We start from the raw sequence: 14,245 nt of genomic DNA, 5'->3' as shown, positions 1-14,245 counted from the left end.
TTTAGATGCACTATTGTTAAGTGACTGTCCCACTGGATGTCATAAGGTGAATGCACCAATTTGTAAGTCGCTCTGGATAAGAGCGTCTGCTAAATGACTTAAATGTAATGTAATGTACATAACAGTTTAACCGGCGTTCAGATAACATAACATAACGGGTTCAGATTAAACACATGAATAAAGGAAAAATACCTCATTGGCTGCTTATTACAGAAGGGAGGAAATCAAACTTCACACTTATTATTCCTGGCATGAATTCACACTTCATCCTAACATACACTCTTCAACCTTTATGAACTACACCCGATGACATGAAAACTAGGCTAACGCAGCGCAGGATTGCCTTCCCTCCAAAAGTGTGTTGCTACAATAAGGATCCCCGTTACAACAGTATTAGCTACATAGTTCCGCTTGTATTATCATTTCCCCCGCACAGCGGACACGTAAACAATTCAAACAAAAGACAACGACATAAACTGTAAGTCTAACTGTCAGTTACATGTAGTGTGTGTGTTGTTGTGCGTATTTTTCTATGTATGTAGTGTGTGTGTGTTCTGTCTGTACACTCTTCATCCTCATGCCCTTATCTGCTTCACTGTTTACCTGTTATGTTGCCATGGGGACTCCCGCCCTGGATCCATGCCAAGCTAACCTGCAGACAGGGGCGTCATTCACCCCCAAAATCTGAGGGGGCACAAAGTATGTGAGAATGGCTGAGGGGTGACTCGGACGGGGGCTTGGCCTCCTGCTGGAAGTTGGAGAATTTATCATTTTTCAAACATCTTAAACAGCTTTTTCCTGCAATATAGATCCATAATCATTATGCTTAATTATATGCAAAAAAAAAAGTTTGTTTTTCTGCATATCTAAGCATATCTCTTGAGCTGTCTGTGTCCTCCAGACTGGTGGTTATATATTTTTTGGTATTGAAAGGAATGTGAGTTTTATTCAGTACATGTAGTAATTGCTTGATTTTCTAAAGTCTACCAACCTTGCTAGCAGGCATCCCATCGTAGATAGTTTGATAAGCTAGCTACTCTAACTTGAGTGCTAGCCTTCTTGGTAGCTAGTTATGAGATTTGGAGATTGGGAACCTATCTGGGCTAGTTGAAGCCAAATTCATAAAATTGCTAGGTGGCTTGTAGTATTACAGAGAAACAACAACCAAAAATGTAACTTCTTCCCCCCTCCATTTTATATTTTATATTTGTAATACAAACCCTTTTATTCATTATACATTTATTTTTACAGGACAAATCTGAGGGGGCATGTGCCCCTGTGCCCCCTATGGGCATGACGCCTCTACGTGCAGAGGTGGCAGCAGGTGAGGGAGTCCGGGGGGCACTTGATTTGTCCTGTACATTTTTTAAATAAAAATAAATAACAGAGAGAGAAAGTGAGTGAGAGAGAGAGAGGGAGTCAACCTAGAGAGTGAAAAGAGAGAGAGCTTTAGCCTCACCTACAAACTGCTTTCTTAGAAACAGGAAGTTGATTGATGCGGTGTGACCTCTGACGCAGCCAGCTGCCGCTGCTGACGGAGACTTTTTCCGTTGGCCCGGCAACAACTCAGAAAGTAAAAACATCTGGACCGATGCTAAACTCTTCACCTCCATCATCAGCATTATCGTCATTGCCGCTATAATCGGTGTCATTATCATCTTTGCCGTTATGGTCATTATCTTCAACAGCTGGCGCGCCTGGTTGGGGTTGGTTGGTGGTTGTAGAAGTCAGTGATAATATGACCCCATTGATATAGATCGTTTGGTTGACCCTGTCTCACCTGCTGTGGATAACCTCCCACAGTTAGCTAGTCACTACAGATACACTGGTTCGAATCCAGGCTGTATCACAACCAGCCGTGATTGGGAGTCCCATAGGGCGGCACACAATTGGCCCAGTGTCGTCCGGGTTTGGCTGGCGTAGGCCGTCATTGTAAATTAGAATTTGTTCTTAACTGACTTGTCTAGTTAAAAGGTTCAATTTAAAAATTACAAATAAAATAGACAGCCATCAAGTTCTCTACATACCTCCCTTTAAGAAGACATGAACTCTGTCACCCTTTCATCTGTCTTGTTACCCCATATGGTGGTGCCATCTCATCTGTCTTGTTACCCCATATGGTGGTGCCATCTCATCTGTCTTTTGTTACCCCATATGGTGGTGCCCTCTCATCTGTCTTGTTACCCCATATGGTGGTGCCATCTCATCTGTCTTTTGTTACCCCATATGGTGGTGCCCTCTCATCTGTCTTTGTTACCCCATATGGTGGTGCCATCTCATCTGTCTTTTGTTACCCCATATGGTGGTGCCATCTCATCTGTCTTGTTACCCCATATGGTGGTGCCCTCTCATCTGTCTTTTGTTACACCATATGGTGGTGCCATCTCATCTGTCTTTTGTTACCCCATATGGTGGTGCCATCTCATCTGTCTTGTTACCCCATATGGTGGTGCCCTCTCATCTGTCTTTTGTTACCCCATATGGTGGTGCTCTCTCATCTGTCTTTTGTTACCCCATATGGTGGTGCCATCTCATCTGTCTTTTGTTACCCCATATGGTGGTGCCATCTCATCTGTCTTTTGTTACCCCATATGGTGGTGCCATCTCATCTGTCTTGTTACCCCATATGGTGGTGCCATCTCATCTGTCTTTTGTTACCCCATATGGTGGTGCCCTCTCATCTGTCTTGTTACCCCATATAGTGGTGCCATCTCATCTGTCTTTTGTTACCCCATATGGTGGTGCCCTCTCATCTGTTTTGTTACCCCATATGGTGGTGCCATCTCATCTGTCTTTTGTTACCCCATATGGTGGTGCCCTCTCATCTGTCTTTTGTTACCCCATATGGTGGTGCCCTCTCATCTGTCTTGTTACCCCATATGGTGGTGCCCTCTCATCTGTCTTTTGTTACCCCATATGGTGGTGCCATCTCATCTGTCTTTTGTTACCCCATATGGTGGTGCCATCTCATCTGTCTTTTGTTACCCCATATGGTGGTGCCATCTCATCTGTCTTTTGTTACCCCATATGGTGGTGCTCTCTCATCTGTCTTTTGTTACCCCATATGGTGGTGCCATCTCATCTGTCTTTTGTTACCCCATATGGTGGTGCCCTCTCATCTGTCTTTTGTTACCCCATATGGTGGTGCCATCTCATCTGTCTTTTGTTACCCCATATGGTGGTGCCATCTCATCTGTCTTGTTACCCCATATGGTGGTGCCCTCTCATCTGTCTTTTGTTACACCATATGGTGGTGCCATCTCATCTGTCTTTTGTTACCCCATATGGTGGTGCCATCTCATCTGTCTTGTTACCCCATATGGTGGTGCCCTCTCATCTGTCTTTTGTTACCCCATATGGTGGTGCCCTCTCATCTGTCTTTTGTTACCCCATATGGTGGTGCCATCTCATCTGTCTTTTGTTACCCCATATGGTGGTGCCCTCTCATCTGTCTTGTTATCCCATATGGTGGTGCTCTCTCATCTGTCTTTTGTTACCCCATATGGTGGTGCTCTCTCATCTGTCTTTTGTTACCCCATATGGTGGTGCCATCTCATCTGTCTTTTGTTACCCCATATGGTGGTGCCATCTCATCTGTCTTTTGTTACCCCATATGGTGGTGCCATCTCATCTGTCTTGTTACCCCATATGGTGGTGCCCTCTCATCTGTCTTTTGTTACCCCATATGGTGGTGCCCTCTCATCTGTCTTTTGTTACCCCATATGGTGGTGCCCTCTCATCTGTCTTGTTACCCCATATGGTGGTGCCCTCTCATCTGTCTTGTTACCCCATATGGTGGTGCCCTCTCATCTGTCTTTTGTTACCCCATATGGTGGTGCCCTCTCATCTGTCTTTTGTTACCCCATATGGTGGTGCTCTCTCATCTGTCTTTTGTTACCCCATATGGTGGTGCCCTCTCATCTGTCTTTTGTTACCCCATATGGTGGTGCCCTCTCATCTGTCTTTTGTTACCCCATATGGTGGTGCCCTCTCATCTGTCTTTTGTTACCCCATATGGTGGTGCCATCTCATCTGTCTTTTGTTACCCCATATGGTGGTGCCATCTCATCTGTCTTTTGTTACCCCATATGGTGGTGCCATCTCATCTGTCTTTTGTTACCCCATATGGTGGTGCCATCTCATCTGTCTTTTGTTACCCCATATGGTGGTGCCATCTCATCTGTCTTTTGTTACCCCATATGGTGGTGCCATCTCATCTGTCTTTTGTTACCCCATATGGTGGTGCCCTCTCATCTGTCTTTTGTTACCCCATATGGTGGTGCCCTCTCATCTGTCTTTTGTTACCCCATATGGTGGTTCCATCTCATCTGTCTTGTTACCCCATATGGTGGTGCCCTCTCATCTGTCTTGTTACCCCATATGGTGGTGCCCTCTCATCTGTCTTGTTACCCCATATGGTGGTGCCCTCTCATCTGTCTTGTTACCCCATATGGTGGTGCCCTCTCATCTGTCTTGTTACCCCATATGGTGGTGCCCTCTCATCTGTCTTGTTACCCCATATGGTGGTGCCCTCTCATCTGTCTTTTGTTACCCCATATGGTGGTGCCATCTCATCTGTCTTGTTACCCCATATGGTGGTGCCATCTCATCTGTCTTTTGTTACCCCATATGGTGGTGCCAGATTGGGCAGTTTTCCTCACCTGCAACTGGGCTTTAATGGACTTGGTGGGATTTTGGCTCAGATTCATCTGTAAAGTGTCATGAAATCTGGCAACACTACCTCCATATATGTAAAAGAGCCAGCGTTTTACAAACGTTAGCCTCAAGTCAGAAAAAGGATTGTGATGCAATATTGTGGTGTGATATTCAGTTGAGACACATTGCCTTTTGGTTCACAACACGGTTCACCATGTTCTAGTTCACCACAAGTGTTATATGATGTGTTCAGATAGCTAAGCTTCAGTCATTTCATCATTGCAAATGATTTGCGCTAGAAGGGTGTGGCGTGCAGGCATCGTCTTTAGTGTGTGGTGTTTTGTTTAATATTTGTGAGTTACTTTGTTCTAGCAACCTTTATTCATCATTACAATATTGATTAATATCACAAATACATTGAGATATTTACAGATTAAGTCCCAATGGAGAAATATAGCTCAGCAATGTAGTTAGTTATGACATGTACTAGTCTATTCAGGGGGCAGGTAGCCTAGTGGTTAGAGCATTGGGCCAGTAACCGAAACTTCGCTGGTTCCTTTACAGAAATCGACAAGGGGAGAAATCTGTCAATGTGCACTGAAACCTAAATCCAGAGGTGCCATACTACTATGGCCGACCCTGTAAAACAACATATTTCACTGCACCTAGCTGGTATATGTGACAATAAAAAAACATATTTTTTTCTAAGTTAGGAAGTTTCACAACTTGCACATGTAACTGAAAGCACATTATGTGAAGTTTTCCATTTTGCCGTTGTTACTCAATCCACATCACATCTGCTGTGAGGACTGAGTTTACAGCACAAGGACAATACCATCATAAAACAGGAGGAGGACATCGGGGAAGATAAAGAGGAGGGACACAGAGATAAAGAAAGACAGGAAGAGGAACATAGAGATTGAGAGAGATAAATAGAGATAGTACATCTTGTTATAAACCTGTAGAATAGTTTTTTTTACCGTGGTATTCATTGGAAATAACCAACTTGAGAAATAACACAAAGAAAAACATCATGCATTTTAGAGTATTCTTTTATTTGCATACTTTCATACCAAACATACCACTTTCATACCAAACACACACATTTATGCATTTTATGTAATATAACATTAAAACATATGCAACAATTCAATCTGTTTTCTGTTCACCTGTCCTGTACTTCAATTTAAGAACCATGGCTATGTTTTTGTTGATGGAGAGATGGGTATGATGGAGGAAGACAGGGGTGTATCCACTAGGAACCAAACAAGTACACTGGACACATTGAGAGGGACTATCCTTGAATTTGTCCTATAAGAAATGATCATTTCTGTTGCAAAACTTTTTGCACTAATGAATACACCTCTGTATTCTCTTGCTGATGGTTTAGTGGAGTGAAACACTGGTCTCAGGTCAGGATGGTTCACCTGTTCTTGTATGTCTCTCTCTGGCCTCCAGCCACTGTGGATGGGCCAGGCCCCTGTTCCTGCTGAACTGAGCCAGCTAACCTCACACACTGATTATCAGCACAGCAGGCACGGGAGACAGGCCCAGTGAGGGGGCAGAGAGAGACCACACACACACATACATAATACACACACACACACACACACACACACACACACACACACACACACACACACACACACACACACACACACACACACACACACACACACACACACACACACACACACACACACACACACACACACACACACACACACACACACACACACACACACACACACACACACACACACAGAGTAGTTAATATGCTAACACATACAGTAGCTACCCCAGCAGGAAGAGACAGCAGTGAGATAGCTGACCTACTACTCTTAATGAGGAGAGAGAGAGACCTTCACTGTTCTTTGAATACACTACATGTCCTAAACTGTACAAATGGAGACTAGTAACCAAACACAGTTTTAGTGACACACGGAGAGATCAAAGCATTCAATCTGTATTGTTTGGATGACAGGAATCAGTGGGTACACAAACACTCCCTGCTAAAACCACCACTTCAATTACAAGCACTGGGGAACTGGGGTCACACACACGCACGCACGCACGCACGCACACAGACACACACACAGACACACACACAGACACACACACAGAATAGAAACTGTGATGGATGACTATGAAGTCTTATTTTATTCATGCATGAATACAGTCCGAGAAGCATTAATGCACCTGGAGAGGATGAAAGACTTCCCATCTGGTCACACAGCCAGTTGATAGAGAGAAAGGAGCGACCATCAGAATCACAGACAGGCATATAAACAGCCATGATAATGTCAGGCCCCACTTTATTTACAGAGTCCCAAACCGATGATCTGCAGATGGTTATGGGTAATGGATAGTTAGCTGAAATGTTGTTGACAATTATTGAATATGGGGGGGAAATGTTGTTGACAGTTATTGATCTATAAACCAAATGAAGTGTTACCTAATGTCATGCTTCAAATAGGTCCATCAATGTGTAGTATTACAATGGTGTAAACACTAACTGTTTGAACTTTGGCAATACTAAAGTCCATTCTCAGAGATCCAGGCTGGGGTAAGGGTCCCAGTGATCCTCCCCAGTGCCCCCTCTCCTCTCCTGGGTTCAGACATACAGGCTGTGGCCCCAGGGCGGCAGAACTTAACCACTGTGAACATGGAGGTAAACGTACAGTGTTCACATGTGTGCTAAGTCCTGCCGCCGCGTAACCAGGTGTGTGTGTGTGTGTGTATATATATAAATGTTTGTTCACACACCTTTATTCCCAATAGATCCAGGTTGCATACTTCATGCCGGCCATTGGAAATCCCTGGCAATGTGATTCAGTCTTTAGTCTTAAAAATCACTCTACCAGGAATTCCCCTGGCCGGCAGCATGGTTGACTAGACTTGAGGCGTTTGTGGTGGAGGTGTGTGTCTGTGTCCATGGTAACTTGTGGTAAAAGTGTAGGTCCCTGGCACACTAAGATGTGCAATCCTAAAAGACACCAGATGAAAACCCACAGATAGTTTCTGTTTAAGTCCATGAGGGTGTTGTTCTGGATCTTCCCCTGGTCCCTCCTTTCACACTGTCTACAACTCCAGCCAGCTCATAATATAATAATAAATAATATATGCCATTTAGCAGACGCTTTTATCCAAAGCGACTTACAGTCATGTGTGCATACATTCTACGTACGGGTGGTCCTGGGGATTGAACCCACTACCCTGGCGTTACAAGCGCCATGCTCTACCAACTGAGCTACAGAAGGACCAGCTCAGTGTGTGTGTGTGTGTGTGTGTGTGTGTGTGTGTGTGTGTGTGTGTGTGTGTGTGTGTGTGTGTGTGTGTGTGTGTGTGTGTGTGTGTGTGTGTGTGTGTGTGTGTGTGTGTGTGTGTGTGTGTGTGTGTGTGTGTGTGTGTGTGTGTGTGTGTGTGTGTGTGTGTGTGTGTGTGTGTGTGTGTGTGTGTGTGTGTGTGTGTGTGTGTGTGTGTGTGTGTGTCTGTGTGTCTGTGTGTGTATGTATATGTGTCTGTGTGTCTGTGTGTCTGTGTGTCTGTGTGTGTGTGTGTGTTTCTTCAGCACTGTCATATCTTCGTCATTCACAGGTCATTGTTGATATCCTTTTTCAGCATGTTGTGGCTTCTTGAAGACTCAGCTTCCTGTGGCCTCTTAAAAATAGCCCTTCAAGGATAGTGTAGAGAATTCGGTCAGAAGGATGTATAGCCAAGTGGCACTCCCATTAAGATGTTATACAGTACCCTCTGTGCCCCTCTCTCTGTCACTCCCATTAAAATGTTATACAGTACCCGCTGTGCCCCTCTCTCTGTCACTCCCATTAAGATGTTATACAGTACCCGCTGTGCCCCTCTCTCTGTCACTCCCATTAAGATGTTATACAGTACCCTCTGTGCCCCTCTCTCTGTCACTCCCATTAAGATGTTATACAGTACCCGCTGTGCCCTTCTCTCTGTCACTCCCATTAAGATGTTATACAGTACCCGCTGTGCCCCTCTCTCTGTCACTCATATTAAGATGTTATACAGTACCCGCTGTGCCCCTCTCTCTGTCACTCCCATTAAGATGTTATACAGTACCCTCTGTGCCCCTCTCTCTGTCACTCCCATTAAGATGTTATACAGTACCCGCTGTGCCCCTCTCTCTGTCACTCCCATTAAGATGTTATACAGTACCCGCTGTGCCCCTCTCTGTGCCCCTGACTGGGGAAACTGACTCAGTGTACAGTGACGCTGCTCTTAACTCCTAATTCGGCCCCAACCATACCTCATAGTGGATCTGCACCTAACTCTGCCCTAACCATACCTCACCATGGACAGGACTACTCCTAACTCTGCCCTAACCATACCTCACCATGGACAGGACTACTCCTAACTCTGCCCTAACCATACCTCACCATGGACAGAACTACTCCTAACTCTGCCCTAACCATACCTCACCATGGACAGGACTACTCCTAACTCTGCCCTAACCATACCTCACCATGGACAGGACTACTCCTAACTCTGCCCTAACCATACCTCACCATGGACAGGACTACTCCTAACTCTGCCCTAACCATACCTCACCATGGACAGAACTACTCCTAACTCTGCCCTAACCATACCTCACCATGGACAGGACTACTCCTAACTCTGCCCTAACCATACCTCACCATGGACAGGACTACTCCTAACTCTGCCCTAACCATACCTCACCATGGACAGGACTACTCCTAACTCTGCCCTAACCATACCTCACCATGGACAGGACTACTCCTAACTCTGCCCTAACCATACCTCACCATGGACAGAACTACTCCTAACTCTGTCCCAACCAAACCTCCCAGGAGCTGGGGTTTTGTTCTTAACTCTGCCTCAACCAAACCTCACAGGAGCTGGGGTTTTGTCGTAACTCTGCCCCAACCAAACCTCACAGGAGCTGGGGTTTTGTCGTAACTCTGCCACAACCAAACCTCCCAGGAGCTGGGGTTTTGTCGTAACTCTGCCCCAACCAAACCTCACAGGAGCTGGGGTTTTGTCGTAACTCTGCCCCAACCAAACCTCACAGGAGCTGGGGTTTTGTCGTAACTCTGCCCCAACCAAACCTCCCAGGAGCTGGGGTTTTGTCGTAACTCTGCCCCAACCAAACCTCACAGGAGCTGGGGTTTTGTCGTAACTCTGCCCCAACCAAACCTCACAGGAGCTGGGTTCTTCCTCTGCCACAGTGAATGACACGTCAAGACTGAGTTTGGTACATCCAGTACTAACAAAGTGCTATATTTAACCATTACCTAATGGACGGATATCAATTTTAAAGAGCTATTTATTCTAGTCTAGTGATTCTGGATCACACCATATGAGTCAGTATCAGAGCACCTTTTGGGGGGAATTCCAGGCCCTAAATAAGTTAGTCTGGTGTCTGTACACAAGGCCTGCCGTGCCAGCCAAAGTACACCCTTGTTAGCATCGCTAATGCTAACTTGTCGTCTGTATAGGCAGATGCTAATGCAGTGTGTCATTGATGTCTAACAGACCGGCGGTTTTAACACAAACCAAAGATAATAAACACTCATTACAAAATGTGTACACAGCTCACTTGATTGTGTTCAAAATGTTGATATACAGTTACTATTTATGTCTAAATGTAACTTGTATGTACTTGAACTACCCGGAGTAAATGGTCCCTCGGAAATAAGATTCCAGAGAGATAAAGATTCTATACTCCATACCGGGTCACGCTGTGAACTGTGTGTAAAGCAGCCCTATGAGTGCTCATTGTTAGCTAATGCTGACAAACATCTCTGTGTAGCCTGCAGGTTGGCATGCTAATGCTAACTTTAACAAACATATCTCTCTTATCTCTGGGTAGTCTACAGACAGACCAGCCCAGCACATGCTAATAATATCTCTTGATGGGACAGACTAGCCCTATGAGCGCTTCTAATGCTAACAAACGTCTCTCTTTCTGACCAAAACCTGGGTTGCTCTGCCAAACCAACATTCTGTCCCACCACTGCTGCTCTCTGTGGGTCAATTAACCAATCAAAGCTTGATTAACAGCGCAGGACTAGACGTGATCAGGTGGCTGCTGGGAAGAAACCGAGCAACTAGAAGTTTCTGTCTGTCATTCTTCTCTCTCTAGCTCTGGTTCTCCCTGCTTACAGTATGGAGTGTGACTGATTTCAATTTGGGGACAGATTCAATTAACTGTTGAGTTAGCGTTTTTGCATCATTGAGGGCCACTGTTGTTGGTGCACATTTCAGTGGACACAGGGATGCTGCAAGTTGATTTAGAGAAATACAATCATTTCTTCACAGTTTAGGCTACAGTATGTCTAGCCTTTTATCATTGAGTTGTATCTGATGTCTTTTATTGCATCTATGCTTCTAACTGTATGAGTTACATATGAATAACTTTGCCGTCAAGACAGTTTCATGTTCATAATATTTACTAAAGCTTTAGTCTCCTGGAGACAGAAGGTCATTCAAGGTCAGTGCCCTTATAAGAAAGACCATAACTGAACCTCTTCTCTGGCAGCATATCAGTCTGTTACACTGTGTACCCATATGTACTTTCATCTCTCTCTCTCTCTCTCTCTCTCTCTCTCTCTCTCTCTCTCTCTCTACCCATATCTCTCTCTCTCTCTCTCTCTCTCTCTCTCTCTCTCTCTCTCTCTCTCTCTCTCTCTCTCTCTCTCTCTCTCTCTCTCTCTCTCTCTCTCTCTCTCTCTCTCTCTCTCTCTCTCTCTCTCTCTCTCTCTCTCTCTCTCTCTCTCTCTCTCTCTCTCTCTCTCTCTCTCTCTCTCTCTCTCTCTCTCTCTCTCTCTCTCTCTCTCTCTCTCTCTCTCTCTCTCTCTCTCTCTCTCTCTCTCTCTCTCTCTCTCTCTCTCTCTCTCTCTCTCTCTCTCTCTCTCTCTCTCTCTCTCTCTCTCTCTCTCTCTCTCTCTCTCTCTCTCTCTCTCTCTCTCTCTCTCTCTCTCTCTCTCTCTCTCTCTCTCTCTCTCTCTCTCTCTCTCTCTCTCTCTCTCTCTCTCTCTCTCTCTCTCTCTCTCTCTCTCTCTCTCTCTCCTCTCTCTCTCTCTCTCTCTCTCTCTCTCTCTCTCTCTCTCTCTCTCTCTCTCTCTCTCTCTCTCTCTCTCTCTCTCTCTCTCTCTCTCTCTCTCTCTCTCTCTCTCTCTCTCTCTCCTCTCTCTCTCTCTCTCTCTCTCTCTCTCTCTCTCTCTCTCTCTCTCTCTCTCTCTCTCTCTCTCTCTCTCTCTCTCTCTCTCTCTCTCTCTCTCTCTCTCTCGTATTGGCGCCTTCTTTTCCCCATTCTAACCCCCAGCCGTTAGTACCTATGAGCTCATTCCTTCCCTCTTCCCCTCTTAATGACAGCATGGCTGGTGACGCACGCCGCCCTGCCGCCTCACCTCAAACACTTATTCAAGGGATAGACGGCTATTATCTCTCACTGCTTTCCCCCTCTCTCATTCTGAGTCAACAAGTTTTTGGCTAATTCTCAACTAATCATCATTTGGTAATTTGTGAATCCCGAGCGAAGCAGAGAATTGGAGGAAAATGTCATCACTGACTGAGTGATGTTTAGAAGCAGATGTATCTTAGCAATGACAAGCTGTGTGTGTGTGTATATGCGTACGTAGCCTATGTGTGTGTGTATATGGAAAAGAGAGTATAGGGTGTGTGTGTGTCTGTGTCTGTGTTTCTCTATGTGTAGACGTGGACTCCTCCTGCCACCAATCTCTCTGTTCTCAGATATTTGGGTAGTGTGTGTGAGTTGAGCAGTAGCATTTACACAGCCGTTTACACAAGGGCATAACGCTAAGTGGAAAACACTCTGTGAAGACAGCTGGATCTCAATATGTGTTGTCTCTAAACATATCTTCTCCCTGTGTGCCTATCCAATCAGCCTATCTCACACACACACACACACACACACACACACACACACACACACACACACACACACACACACACACACACACACACACACACACACACACACACACACACACACACACACACACACACACACACACACACACACACACACACACACACACACACACACACACACACACACACACACACACACACACACACACACACACACACACTTCAGAGTACAATGCACACACAGTATGCATATAATCAATGTACAAACAGCATTTCTTCACAATGTCCTTTAGAGCAAACAGTGAGGTGTTAGCGGCACTCTGACCTTAGCGACTCATAACAGGAGAACTGAATCCAAAGCGATACTGTAGCAGCCTGACATCATACTCAACTTGGTGGTGTGGACTGGCTCCCAAAGCCTAATACAGAACCAACTGGACCAACCGTACCATTATGGTCTACTTTCACCAAAGTGTAATACTGTGTTTTTACAGACTACAGCATACTGTACATCGGTGGAGGCTGCTGAGGGGAGGACGGCTCATAATAATGTCTGGAATGGAGTGAATGCTCCGTCCTCCCCTCAACAGCCTCCACTGCTGTACATAAACAGATAAATATAGACTGGAACATAATGTCTAGTTTAATTATATTTCTATGTGTTACTATGGAAAACTACTGTATTGCCATGATCTACATGATGCTCAATACTGTAAATAAGCAGGGATCAGGGGTGTTGCTAAGATGACATCGTCACAAACCGGATGAGGCCTACCGTAAATTACCATGAAGCCTTTCAATCAGTCCTTCAATCAAGAGAGCTGAAGTAGTGTGTGTGACACAGCAGAATCACTGTGTGGCACAATCACTTTAACCTAGTTCTGTAGACCTACACACCTTGATACACTACCACACCCGTTCCTTTGTGTGTGCTTGCCTCCATTTCCTCCTAGTAAGTGTGTGTGTGTGTTTGCATGCGTGTGAGGGCTTAGTTAGTGCTGATTCCGTGACATTCAATGACATTCACAGAAAGAGGTCAATGTCATTGTTATGTTTAACAGCGGTAACAGAATCAAAGCCAATTCAAAGTTCCCTGGAAGTCGAACCAACAACCAAGGGAACACGTCACATGTGGTACATTAGCATAAAAATAAAAGTATTTCCAGACAAAAAGCTCGATGGCCGTACCAGCCCAGAACCCAGCCCAGAACCCAGCCCAGAACCCAGCCCAGAACCCAGCCCAGAACCCAGCCCAGAACCCAGCCCAGCCAATCCTTCTCTCCCTTCAGCCCAGCGGCTGTAACCCTACCCTGGGCCTTATCCCCTGCCAAACCCCACCACCACGTACTTCGCCACGGACGCCCACGCCGCCTTACACACACACACACACACACACACACACACACACACACACACACACACACACACACACACACACACACACACACACACACACACACACACACACACACACACACACACACACACACACACACACACACACACACACACCAGGCCTAGCTCCAGACCCTCATCTTCTACTTCTCCTCCACCTCTTCTCCTTCTCTTCGCCCTCTTCCACCTCCCTGTCCGGCACCTCTTCTCCTTCTCCTTGCCCTCTTCCACCTCCCTGTCCGGCACCTCTTCTCCTTCTCCTTGCCCTCTTCCACCTCCCTGTCCGGCACCTCTTCTCCTTCTCCTTGCCCTC

The sequence above is a fragment of the Oncorhynchus gorbuscha genome, unplaced genomic scaffold (genome assembly GCF_021184085.1).
Source record: "Oncorhynchus gorbuscha isolate QuinsamMale2020 ecotype Even-year unplaced genomic scaffold, OgorEven_v1.0 Un_scaffold_585, whole genome shotgun sequence".
In the NCBI taxonomy this organism is placed as follows: Eukaryota; Metazoa; Chordata; class Actinopteri; order Salmoniformes; family Salmonidae; genus Oncorhynchus; species Oncorhynchus gorbuscha.
The sequence above is the reverse complement of the archived record's forward strand: the minus strand, read 5'-3'. Positions refer to the sequence as shown.